Source organism: Anser cygnoides, chromosome 1, assembly GCF_040182565.1.
Source record: "Anser cygnoides isolate HZ-2024a breed goose chromosome 1, Taihu_goose_T2T_genome, whole genome shotgun sequence".
Lineage (NCBI taxonomy): Eukaryota > Metazoa > Chordata > Aves > Anseriformes > Anatidae > Anser > Anser cygnoides.
The window spans coordinates 137971863-137985314 of record NC_089873.1 but is presented as its reverse complement, the minus strand read 5'-3'; the positions used below and the strand labels follow the sequence as shown (position 1 = coordinate 137985314).

At 45.4% G+C, this 13452-nt stretch overlaps 1 protein-coding gene across 1 annotated transcript in view; it reads right to left on the bottom strand.

Annotated features, from left to right (window-relative positions):
• The window catches only part of ZBED1 (zinc finger BED-type containing 1), a 54753-nt gene extending 41555 nt beyond the window's left edge, over positions 1-13198 (bottom strand). The window contains exon 1 of the mRNA XM_048081171.2: positions 12613-13198. The gene's annotated coding sequence lies outside the window, so the exon portion shown is untranslated. The remainder of the gene's footprint in view (positions 1-12612) is intronic.
• Positions 13199-13452: the final 254 nt, after the last annotated feature.

Below are 13452 nucleotides of genomic sequence, written 5' to 3'. Positions count from 1 at the left end.
ATTACATAAAATGATAGTGTAGCGATATGTAACCCGTTACCACTACACTCTCGGATCAAAACACAGTAATCACCAACATCATTATCTTACCACAGAGCGGTTCCTCGAGCAGCTCACTGGGCTGGGAGCCCGGGAGACCCTCGCCGCTCCTCAGCTTCCAGCGCCTCTCCTGACAAAAGAGGGGTGCCAATGCTGACCTTTTTTTGTAGTGCCTGGACATCACGATGCTCCGTAGTCATTAATATTTTTAGTATTGAGGCTAGGTGTTATTCCTGTTATTGCGGTTTTTGTTCTATTTTTACAGTGACACTATTCCCGTTGCTACAGTATTCTGTCTCCAGGGTGCCGGGTCCTGAGCAAACACACATTCAGGCTGGTCAAAGCCCACTGCTGTTTACGTTCGAAAAATGCTTTAGAGTGTAAGACAATGCTTTCCACACCAGTGCACTTAAACTTCTGGGAAAATCAATAATTTTCTCTACAGATTGACTAGCCCTTTTCCAGTAGGTCTTGCTCTTTCAAAAAAGGCACAAGCCATCCTCAAACACAAACAGGAAAAACATGCAATACTGCTAAACCCAGGGATGCTTCTGTTTTTCTGTGAGATGGTTATAGAAATACTTTTGCATTTTTGTAAACTCTATGAAACACAGAACTGCACCTTTCTTAATGGAAGAGATATTGTTTATTCTTTGCTTGTATTTACTTGTTTTGTCCCCAGCTAAATACAACAATGCAATATTTCAGTCATATATCTAGTAACATCTGAAATGAATTAACTCTTCCCTTTTCCTTTCTTTAAATAGTTCCCTATTTCCTGATATATACTTCTGGATAAATATGTACTTAGACTGATTTTTTTATAGACAGCTATATATAAGGATTTTATAACTTACAATTTATCAAACATTTTAAAATGCATTGAAAGGTATATATATATCTCACTCTCTCTCTCAAAAAAAAAAAAGAAAAAAAGATTTGAGGACGGACGCCCAGGTCAGGCGAAAATCACGAGCCTTTCCACATCTGAGCAATGCCAGTTATAAGGCCACTTCTCCAGCTGTGGCCTGGAGAGGCAGTCTGTCGGTAGGCCAGCCCCGTGCTTCAGTGCTGATAAAGGGCATTCAACAGCCATTTGTGGAAGATGAGGACTCTCTTGAAACAGAACCCCCCCCTAAGTAATGGTGCTGGAAGGGAGACAAACATGCACAGGACATGTTCTTGACCAGGGAAGATTAGCTGAGATACACCTCTAATGTGTGACTGAGGCTATCACCACTCTTACCCTGCCCTCGTTAAAAGCTGCCACAAACGTAATAGAAAGCCACAAAAATTTCATATTGCTGGGCAAGCCAAGAGCTGCTTTTGCAAATCAAGAGATCTAACCGTTCCTTTCTGGGTCACTGGCCTAGCCCACATGATAAACTGCAAACTAAGACTAAGCAAATCAAGGAAATTAAGGTCTGTTCAGTGGAAACGGGCAAATGAGGAGTGACCTTTGTTATTTCAAGCACCACCACATGCTCATCAGTAATAAATGTACGTGCATGTGTATGTGCATATGTGTAACATCTCTTTAAATTCCTAACAAATCCTTTTGGTGTATATTATAATGGAACAGGTATCACAGAGAATACTGTAAAAATTGAAGCATTACTAATGGTAAAGAAAAAAAAAATTGAAAGAAAGAAAAACAGCAGAATAGCAGTAAAGAGTAAGATATGCTTGTGCTCGTGAATCAAAAAATCACCTTTTTACACATGGAAAAGCAAAAGCAAGCAAGTACTGTTATCCAAAGGACAATATTTTCTGGGCCACTAATGCCATCTGCTACTACTACAGCAAGAGATGGAAAATGTAGTGACTTTTTGAGCCTATTCTCCTATCTCATTATACTCAAGGATGATGATAATTTTTTGTTTTTCAGCCAGTCCCCCATCAGGGCACAAAATCCACCTTCGAAGTGTGGAAAGGGAATTCAAGCATAATAGCTCCAGTAGGCTGTAAGGTGTCTGTTGTGCTGTAGGATTAAGAAGCATGAAGCATTAGGATTAAGAAGCATGAAGATACTGTGTCAGAACTGAAAGCAAGCAGTAAGCACCACCCAGATGATTATGAATGGCAAATCTACGCTGTTACATCTATACAATTAAAACATGAGAAGAATAAATGGAGTTCACAGTTTAAACATCTGTCCTACTCAAAAAACTGTAGTGCAGAGAGAAATTAAGTTATTGTGCTAGTGCAGACATCACAGGAACTTAAGAGATGGGTTATTTGTAGGCGTAGGTCAACCAACAGCTATCTTAAAAATGGCAAATTAGAAACTACATCTTACTACCCAGCTGAAGATATAATTTAATGAAATGTTAATGAAGCACATTGATACATGCCCACAGCAGTTTATCACATTGTGTTGTTACACACACAACAAATTCAGTAGGGTGCAATCGAGTTTGTTCTCAAGCCTGCATCAAAGGGTGACTGCCACAACACAGTATGTCCTGAAGGCAGGGTCTATATCCACACTTCCTCTCCTTGCCAGACACGGGATTGCCCCTGCCAGAGCAGACTCTTCTGTCTTCAGCTGCATCATGAGGCTTCGCATTCTCACATTTTTCCTAGGTTTGCAAGTTCCCAAATGATTTGCCAGAGACATCCATCAATCCATCCCTCCATCCATGCATGCATGCATCCATCCATCCTACAATACCAATTAATTTCTCATTCCAGCTATCAGTGTTGTCCTCCAAAACTGTTGTCACCCACCAAGGCACAGCTACCACTGCACCTCATCAGAATGTTATCTTTTGAAGCTAGCTCTCTACTTTCTGAATCCCAAGACACTTTGAGTTATTTTAAAGTTACCACAAGAACCACTAATCATCTAGAGGATTAAACTCCATAATAAGTTTAGTTTGCCTAGCTGGCATTCATAAAACCAGCATTATCATATTCTTAGACTTATGCAGGAATGACTCCTTGTTGATACGTGCAGAGGTTCTTGGAGTGCTGATTTTTCTACTCAAGCTTATCTTTCTTTAATGAAACCTACTGAACCAAAATCATGCAATACATAGCTATATTTTTCAGCGGTATACCATTTATATTTTTTTTCATGGCACAGCCTTTTAATTTAGTAACATTTTATAGAGAGCAATTAGTGGTCAAACACTGGAACAGGCTTCCTAGCGAGGGGGTTGATGCCCCATCCATGTCAGTCTTCAAGAGGCATTTGGACAATGCCCTCAGTAATGTGCTTGAACTTTTGGTTAGCCCTGAAGTGACCAGGCAGTTGGACTTGATGATCTTTGTAGATCCCTTCCAACTGAACTATTTTACTCTATAACACACATTGAAGTTATTAAAAAATTATATTAGTTTTAAGGTCCGAGTGTTAACATCGATCTCTGCCAAACCAGTGAAAAAAAAAAAAAAAAAAAAAAGGATAATTGGCTACAAGGGCTAAAAAGTCAAAAAGGTGGCTGGATGTCATCCTAGCCACATCACTTATTTGCGTGCTATTGTCTGCAGCACGAAGAAAGACTTTGACCATTTATTAATGCATCCACGTATCCTCAGAACCAGATCCTTTGCTAACATAAATTGGCACTGCTCCACTGAAGTCAGCTGAATGTTTGTAACAAATGAACAGCTCCTCCACAGCAAGCAAAATTTTGCCTTCATTTATGTATCATCCCACATGCCCATAGGATTTTGCCTACGCGATTAAAAGAGAATGACTCACAACAGTGTTTGCAACGTACTTCCAAGCCTGTTCCAACCTTCTCTGTCATGCTTTACCTTCCCGCTGACCTTATTAGTAAAGCCAGAAGTACGAGAAACCCTTGGTTGATCAAAATGGTAACACTATCTCATAATACTTTCACACTTTTATCCTTGGAATCCATATCAGCTCCAACACATGGACTCATGTTAAATGAATTTAGTGTCAATGTCTTGTTCCTGGCACAGGAAGAGTCAAACATTTAATTCCTAACGACAGTATGTTCATAGAAGTTTTTGAATAAATACATGAGATATACCATGTTTTATCCAGTTCATTCACCTCAGTACTCTTTAAATTTTTTAAAAGGAAATTGTCATGTGAATTTAATATACAATACGGGATCTTGCTGCTTCATACATAATTTAGTTTTAGAACACAGAGAGCTTTCGCGAACTCACGTAAAATGCAAGGTTTTTTCTTCTCTTTCACCCTTAATTTAAAAGCTCTCCAGCCCCATTAGCCATATGAGAGAAAAAATAAAGTCAATTCAGAAATCTCCAATATATCAGTTTATGCATTCAAATATATGAGTCTTTTTTTTTTCCATGGCTCAAAATGTTTTTCATCATAATTTGACATATCTTCAAGTAAAAAAAATCCACTGAGGTATACAAATATCACTTTCTATGAGTTTAAGGGGGGGGGCAGTTTTTCTGCTAATGTGAGAGAATTGAAGTTTGATTCCCTGACAACAGATAAACTGCAGCTCTCATTTATTTTGGATTTGCACTGAAAAAAAAAATAATAATCCAGATAGCTTGCTCTTGTAATTTTGGAATAAACTTTGGTACATACAGGAATGTCAGAATAAAGCTCAAAAATCTTCCAAAGCTGCCTGGAGATAGTCCTGGGCACCCTGCTCTGGGTGGTCCTGCTGGAGCAGGGGGTTAGAGCAGATTGGGGGCCCAGAGCTCCCTGCCAGCCTCAGCCACTCTGTGGCTCTGAAGCTGGTCCACTGGTGTCTTGTGGAATTTCCCTGTCCTCACCAGGTCTGCCCAGGCTTCAGTACAGCAGGCAGCTGTAACAGAAAAACTCAGAACACTACACAGGAGGCTTTCTTTATCTGGGAAAAAAAAAAAAAAAAGTACAACAGCCTTTTGCATTAAGTAGCTTTCCGCCCAGTTAGCATTCCCCCTTCTGTATCTAAATATAAACTGCGAGTAGCCTGGGCATGAGATGGCTGGTTCAATGTTGAAGCTGACAGTTCCTGTGGGATTGTTTTTCTCTTCAAACCAGTTCACCTTCAAGCTAGGTGGTACCTGAAAATCCTATTTTGCCACCTACCTATATGGGCATTAGAGTTACCATAACATGCTCTGGGCTGATGAAGAAGGACAGAGAGATAGAAATTGGACAAGATTACAGAAAATATTATATTGCACAAAAGCATGCCCAGCATGATTATATTATAGTCAGAGCAATGTAACTGAATTAATTTCCAGTTCCTAGAAATGTGCTAGAGTCCCCACAGAGGTGTAAGAATTAAACAGACCATAAGTACATTGTGATTTTAGTCTCCAACCTTCAGGCTACTATTATGCGTGAGGGCTTCATTCTCCATGCACGTATCAATACAGTTGTCATTCTGTGCTAGTGATGCACTGCTGTGCACCACGACAGCTACACACCACAGCCCAGAAGTGCTGTGTAGCAGGCTAGTAGCTATGATCTGCTGGGTGGTGTAAAATGTAAGGATAGCTGGGGTTACTCAGACTTCTCATTTTACCTGGCCAACACGTATGAAAAGTTAAGGGAGAGAGTGCAGTACAAGCCAGCCATTACTCATTCCAGTAGAAGACTCTCAAGAGTATGTGGTTCACAGGATCACATAATCACAGGACAGTTCAAGTGACCTCGGGAGGTCTTTAGTGGACTCTACTGCTCAGACCATGTTGCTCAGGGGGTCTTGAAAACATCCAAGGATGGAGACCACACAGCTTCTGTGGGTAACCTGCCTGCCTGTACTCATAGGAAAAAATAGATTTTCCTTTTAAACAGTCCCAAACTCCCTTGCTTCCATTTATGACCACTGTCTTTTGTCCTCTCACTGTGCACCGCTGTAAGGAGCCCAACTCCATCTCCTTGGTGGCCCCTGCTAGGCACTGGCAGGCAGTGGTACTACTAGGTGCCCCCAAAGGTGGGACATTCTCCAGGCTGAACCAGCTCAGCTGCCCCAGCTGCTCATCATGGGACAAATGCTCCAGCCCCAGTGTCCTGGGGGCCCGCCACTGAGCTCCACCCCAGTTTCTCCATAGCTGTCCTGTGCTGGGGACCCCAAACTGGATGCGGTACGTAGATGGGGTCTAACAGGTGCTGCATAGAAGGGGATGATCCCTTCCCTCAATCTATGGGCTATGCTTCTGTTCATACACTTCCTAAGGTTGCTGGCCACCTTTACTGCAGAGCACACTGCTGGCTCACCTGCAGCTCACCGCTCATCACCAGCCCAGTGCTTTCTCCAGAGCTGCTCCCCGTCCCTTCCATCCCCAGCTGCTGTTGTTGCAGAGACTCTTCCTGCCCTGGTGCAGGACTTGACATTTCACCTTGCTGAGTTTCATGGGGCTCCTGCTGGCCCACTCCTCCGGGAAGTCTAGGTCATCCTGAATGGCAACTTTCCCCTCAGGAGTACTGACTGGTACCCCAACTTTGTTGTCGTTGGCAAATGGGAGAAGAGTGCACTCTGTCACCTTCTCCAGGTTGAGAGACAGAGAGAAATAAAGGGTTGAAGGGGTTGAAGACTATTCTATACGAATTCATCCTCCCATAGCTTTCCTTCTCCGTATGTAGAAAGCGGATGACAGATTTGTAATACTCTGGATGGTACACGAGGAGCCTTGGAAAAAATATTCTGTTCAGATCTTGGTAATCTTAATTGTTACTGTTGTTACTGCCACTTGCTTCCCTGAGGTCACAGGTTAGCTCCCTAGAAGAGGTTAAGAGGTCTCATAGGATTTACAGGGAATGCTCTGAGATGTCCTTGTAAGAATGCTCAGCACAGGTTTTACATCAACTCACTGACAGATCGGAAATGCTCAAAACTCCTGCAAATCCTACTCTCCTTCTTACTATAATCCTCAAACTACAGCGAATACTCAGGATGCAGTGGCCTGAGGGCAGAGGTTGATAGCAGCAGCAATGTGCCACCTTTCAGCTTCACTGTGTCAATGAATAAATGCATATTCCTTAGGTCTTAACTCCTATCACAGCTCAATTAGGCTATGTCAGTTGCTAGAAGCATATAACTAAGAGTGTCCTTCTGTGTGCTCACAGTGTCTTCTTTTTATCTTTCCTGATACCAAGATCTCATTAAACTCCCATTTAGTTGTAGTCCCTATCAAGCTTGTCGGAATGGTTTAACACTATAAAATAAAAGCAAGCCATTAGAATGGAGGTTGAGTGTAAACTTACTTTTTCATTCAGTTATATATATATGTATCTCAGAAGGGTCATACTGGTAGTATGTTATCTTCAGAAGGACAATTGAAAGAGCTATATAAAAAACATGTCTTACAAGTTAGCTACCTGGCAAGCAACTTCATACACATATATTTTGAATGAAGACCACACTTAATGAAGACCTTTCTTAGTTACTGCTGTAGGTATAGTGACCATTTTGATGTGCACACCCAAGAGTGTTCACAGCAGATGCAAACTACCACTGAAATGGATACTGAATACCAAATAAATTTTTCTTCACCTGTCCAGGCTTACTCCAACATGCAATAAACACGGAAGAGGCTATTCATACAGAAGGCTTTGTTCCCCTGCCTTTAGTACACCTGTTTCCTTGTTCCACTCGAATGCAAACATTCTCTCAGGCAGGCTTTGTACAATAACACTCCCAGAAAGCATCATAATCAGCAGATTTCATTGTGCGTAACTTTTTTTTTTTTTAGCACTACTAACTTTGGGGGGTTTCTTTCCTCCCTTGCTCTTAAGAACCTAAGTACAAAATGTGTACAAGTTGTACTTTTGTAAGAAGGTGTTGGCTAGTACTGTTTAGCCAAAAAATCACAATTCTGTTGCCTTCTCTCTGAGATGTTCTTTTCTCATATATATATTTTTGGTCATAATAGGTTAATTACCTAATAGACTTTTTCCCTAGTACGTGAGGACTTTGTCTCTTGGAGGTCGATGGAAAAAACGAGACATAAAATCTATTTGTTATTAATGTATTTCTTCTAACCCATAAAGCCTAGACTCATTTTTTTTTTCAAAGTGAATAGAGTGCTTGCATTTTCTATATAAAAATGATTCATTTATAATATCAGTGCACTCATGTTTGATCCCAAAGTCCTCAAGAAAGCATCTGCAACACTATCTGGTTTTAAAGCAAATGTGTATTGGGCTACAAGAGAGCCAAATTTCAAGGCTGAAGGAATAAAATAAAACAAATTCTCAGTTTGTTCTAGAGATGTAGATTTCTAATTCGATCACATAGATTGCATATATGTATGTGTACGTAAAATACACATATAAATGTATGTATATGCATATATACACTTTCTGTCAATTTTAGTCCTGTGAGCTTAGCATTTTACTCCGTGTCAGATGCACTTCCTAAAATTTGAAGGCTCTGCAGTCTCTCTTCTTCAAACTTGATGCAACATTCTTTATTTTCCAATTCCCGTCTCTTTCTTAATCAGTCACAATCAATTTTTTTCGCATCTTTTTCTCATAGTGTGTTCTACAAAGAAACTCTGAAAGTCACCTTGTTGGCATCCTTTAGATATGATTTAAGGGTGGGGTGACTCGGTAAAATGCCACTAGGAATCTTTAATATTCAAAAGTAGTACCTCAGAGCATTCAAAATAAGGACATAATTCTCAGCAGCAGCCAGTGTTATGAGCCCCTCCAAGCTGAAGCTCAAATTTCCTCATTTGGATAAAATTTTGAAAGCTATCGGAGTGCCTGTAACAAGAGCAGATACCGCTGTGCAACTGAACCATATGAACCATATTAAGCATGCACATTAAAAGCAGCACACTACAATGAAAAAGGCTATTTTAAAGGATATTTACTTGAAAAACCTAGCTTAATGTAGAACAACAAATAACCAAGTGTGCGCTGCTTTCCAATACACTCATCATTTTGTCAGCCCACTTCGGGAAAATCAATTCGCAGTTTGTCTACAAACTGCGTTATGCACTAAATAGTCACAGTTCAGAAGATTACAGCTTAGAGGAAAAAGCAGAAAACCCTCATGCCGCAGAGAAGAATGGGGGGAAAAAAGTCATCTGTTGAGCAATGGCAGTATAAGTTCTCCATACATTTTAGCTTCAGATCGCACCCCCAAAGCAGTGCCCCACGGGAGGGAGGCAGCAGGCAAGTGCCTAATGGTATGTGACTGATCGGTAGTTCCAGTATATGGATGCCGATCTTTGGGTGAAGGGCAAACGCTTTGGTGCTTTAGAAATCCCCATAGCGACACCAGGATTGTCATTAACATTATCAATGCAAGAACACCATTATAGCAATGAAAGAAGAAACGATACGGCCTTCTCACGCTTCAGGTTTAATACACTTCTTACACTGATATTGTATTACCCTGCTATGGCCCCAAAATTTGTCATGTCCCAGCTAGTTTCAGCTATTATAATCATGGCAATATATCCCTGCAACCCCACCCTCAGGGTGTTTGTAAACACACAAACCATACCGAGCGCTTGTCGCGGCGCAGGTAGCGGCCAGGTCGCAGATCTGAAGGCCGCGGGGCCCTTCGACGATCTCTCCTTCCCCAAGCCCTCAGGGGTAAACGGGGCTGCAACTGTGTGGGGCAGGTCGACGTGTCCTGAGTGACAGCAGCCTGATGTTCCTCTACTTCATGCTCAGCTGGAGGGGAAATCACTCAACTCGCATGACAGGAGGACGTCTCGACGACACGGTGCTGGTCATCTTCAGGTTTGGACTGTCGTTTCTGTCTGAGGAGAGCCTATCGCATTGGAACGGTCTTCGGTGCACATTTCAAGCCACTTTTAGGGAAATGGTGTAACACGCAAAGAGGGCACACCATGAAGACGCTGACCCTTATTGACCCATTTTATGGGGAAGGAAGTAGAAAATAAGGAAATCTGAGATGTTCATTGTCCAGATATGCTCACATGCCGCCTTCAGAAAATATTCAATAAACCTTCAGGGAATTTGCCTGAATAGGGATTGAGTAAAGCACGACTTATCCAAAAACATGCTGAATGTTTGCGTCAGACGTGACAGGGCATTTTGGTTCCTGGGACCATGCTGTAGCATACTGCCTTGCAGTATGCATTAGTCTGTAAAATTCATTACGCTTCTGCAGATGAAGCAGTGGTAACTTTTTCACAGTGTTTTTCATGCAAAGAGGCAAAGCTTTTAAATATCCTTTTACACAATGCTTGAATAGCCTACTAAATTGCTTTTGGAATAATAACACTTGTTCAGCCTATGACATCGCCTATTTCTGTAATACGGTAAAGATTTCTCTTGGGTCAGATAGGAACATGATAACAAGTTTTCTTTGCCTTGAACAAAGGTACTATTCATGATGTTACAGCCCATATTATAATGGGTAACACCTCCAGGTGATCCATGTCTACCTGGTGCTATTGTACTCCGTACCTCAGTAGCTGATATTTCAGATACTGCCTTTGAAGCACTAGAACACGTTAGGAGGGAGCAGCCTGGTGAAAATTGTTGAACTGGAGCAGAAGCACCTAACAAAACTAGATAGAACTAAAACTGTGACCAAACCTCAGAGCAAATAAATAAATATATAAATAACATTTTGAGGCATTCCACTGTAACCAATTTAACCTTGTTTACTGTTTAATAGCTCTCTCAACTTCAGTAGCTTCCTGCTGTTCCAAATTCACATGCAAACCTGTCAGTATTTTTCTGACTCCACTGCAACTGACCGCAAAATTCCACACCAACCTCAGCAAGGCCCAGATTTCATCCTCTTATACCAGGTGTCACAGCAATAGTAAGGTGTTTTTTCACATTTTTAGGAGTTTGCATTTGTTAATACACAATAATGAACACCCATAGCCAATGAGTCTGTGACTTCAACTATAAATCAAATTATATCGCTATTACTCTGCTCATTTTTGAGTTGTGCTTAGCTGGAAAATACCAATTAGTGTTTATACAAATCCATACACACATATTTATATATAAGCACATATAAATTTACCTTCTTTAGAATAAAAGCTGTTAAAAAAATATTTTCTGTATTTTGTCTCCTAGAAACTATATGCTTAAACTAATAATGAGCCAGCTGGAAACACTAATGGTCCGACGGTAACCGAATGGACTGTTTCACAGTCTTGGCAAATAGGAAGCTGCTTCACGTTAGTTAAGACAGGTGCTATAAAATATGTTTGGTTGTATCAACACGTGAGACGTTTATTCACACGCATGCATATCTGTTGATGTTTAGTTTCTGGAAAATCCTTTTAATTTGCCACATTCCACCCAGCTCTATCAGTAACAAACTTAACCGCTGGCTTTCTGTGCGATAATTAACGCCACCGGGCAAAGCCTCTGCACCTGCACGGCACGCCGTTGCCTGCCAGCTGGGATACGGGCAGAAGGTGTGCACTGCTGCTGCCTGGAAGGGAGCATGTGATGCGACCTGACACGTCCCAGTGTGAAGAGGTTTTTGCGACTTAGGTACAAACAAGTTTACTGACTAGTGAAACCGCAAACGAAGGAGAGGACTCAGGGATTTTCCTTATTTCCACATAATCGGGTGCATAAGGAAAAGAGAGCTATGCCCACCTTTAATGCCCCTAAGAACTGTCCCCTTCTCCTCCCTCCATCCCCAGCCGCTTGGAGCTGTTGAGAAACAGGCAGCTCGGGGCGTGCCGGGGAGATGCCAACACATCTGCCGGGGTCACGGGGCACGGGAGCACTGCTGTCACCACTGCCATAGATAGCCACATCAGTGGGTGCGTGAACGGCAATGCCAGGTTCGATCCACGATCAGGTCGAGAGACCTTCGAAATACAATCTGAGCCAAAGCACGGCCCCAGATGGGAAAGGAGCCTTCTTGCAGGCAGCATCCTTTCAGACACAGAGCCCTGTTGCAAAGGGGAGCGTCCAGTCGCACCCACTCAATGTCAAACCGCCTCGAATCACGCGATTACACTTCGCACTTGTTTTGGTCCTCCCTCCCTTAAAACCAAACATGATTTTCCCTCGATCCCCACCGCGTACCCAGGCCCGCACCCTGCGGAGCCAGAAGACCCCCCCGGAGGGTCGGTGCGTGCCCGGGAGTTTGCCGGGATTCCCGGCTGCTGCCCTGCCAAGGGCAGGAGCGTGCACGGCCGGGGGGTTTGGGACCACTTCTCTTTCGGCAGGGCTTTTCACTTTACACGCGAGGTGGCGACGCCTCTCTGCCTCGGCAAATAGCCCCCAACGGTGCGGGCAGAGACACCCACGGCAGACGCTCCCGGGTGGGAACGCAGCCGGGCAGGGCTGTCCCGGCACGTACGCGCGGTGCACTGCGGGCTTCCCAGCACCTTGCGTGCGGGGCTCCCCCCGCAGCCCCCCACGAGGGAGATGCTCGCCCCGCTCCGCACGGGCTCCCCCCGCAGCCCTGCCCGGCGGCGCCGCCACCTCCCGCACCGCGCTGCGGGGGCTGCCGGCAGCTCCGCACCCGCTCCGCACCCGGCCCCGGCGGCGCCTCCCGCGCCTTGCCGCCTCGCCCCGCGGGCACACGCGTGTGTGAGCGGGTAAGTGTGTGAGCGAGCGCCCGGCTGTGCCCCGGCCGGCGGCGCGGGGGGCTCGGGGGGCTCGGGGCCGGTGGGGGCAGCCCCCGCGGTGCCCGTCCGGCGGGGACTCACCGGGTCACGCTGCTCTCTGAAGGTCAGGCTCAGGCTGGCTGCTCGGTCGCAGTCGTCCTCCAGGCTCTGGCGGCGGCTCGGCTCGGTCCGTTTATTTTATTATTTTTTTTCTTTTTATTATTATTTTTTTTTCCTTCTTCCTTTCCCTCCTTCCCCTCGCTCCGGCGGCGGCTCCCGCTGCCGGCCCCCGCGGGGTGAATCCGTCTCCTAAGCCCTGTCCCCGCGCCGCCGCTCAGATGCCGTGGTCGCAATCCACATCGCGGCAGATGTACCACAGGATCACGTAGAGGATCAGCAGGATGGCGAAGATGAACAAAGCCACCAGGATAGCCTTGGTCACCGGAGAGATGAGGGACTGCATGTCACCCGCGGGCCGCCGCCGCCGCCGCGGTGGAGGAAGAGGAGGAGGACGAGGACGAGGAGGAGGAGGGGGAGGAAGAGGAGGAGGAGGCGGCGAGGCTGCTTCGGGCTCCGCACGGGGGCAGCGAGCGCGGACGGATCCCGCGGCCCCTCCGCCGCCAGCGACCCGCCGGGGGTGCACCGGGGGGCGGCCTCGCTGCCTCCCCCCCGCCGGCCTCCCTCCCTCAGCGCCCCCGCGGCGCTGCTCGGGCGGCTCCGCGGCGGGCGGGACGGGGCCGGGCGCCCCCGCTCCGGCTCCCGCAGCCGCTCCCGCAGCCGCAGCCGCAGCTCAGCGCCGCGGGGCGCCCGGCCATGGGCCCGCGGCCCCGCCGCGCCTCCGAGCCCGCCCCGGGGCGGCGCGGGGCCGGCCGCGGGGGGCGAAGTTACTGCCGGGGGCTGCCCGCGGGGGCCGCCCGCCCTGCGGGACCCCCGACGGCAGCC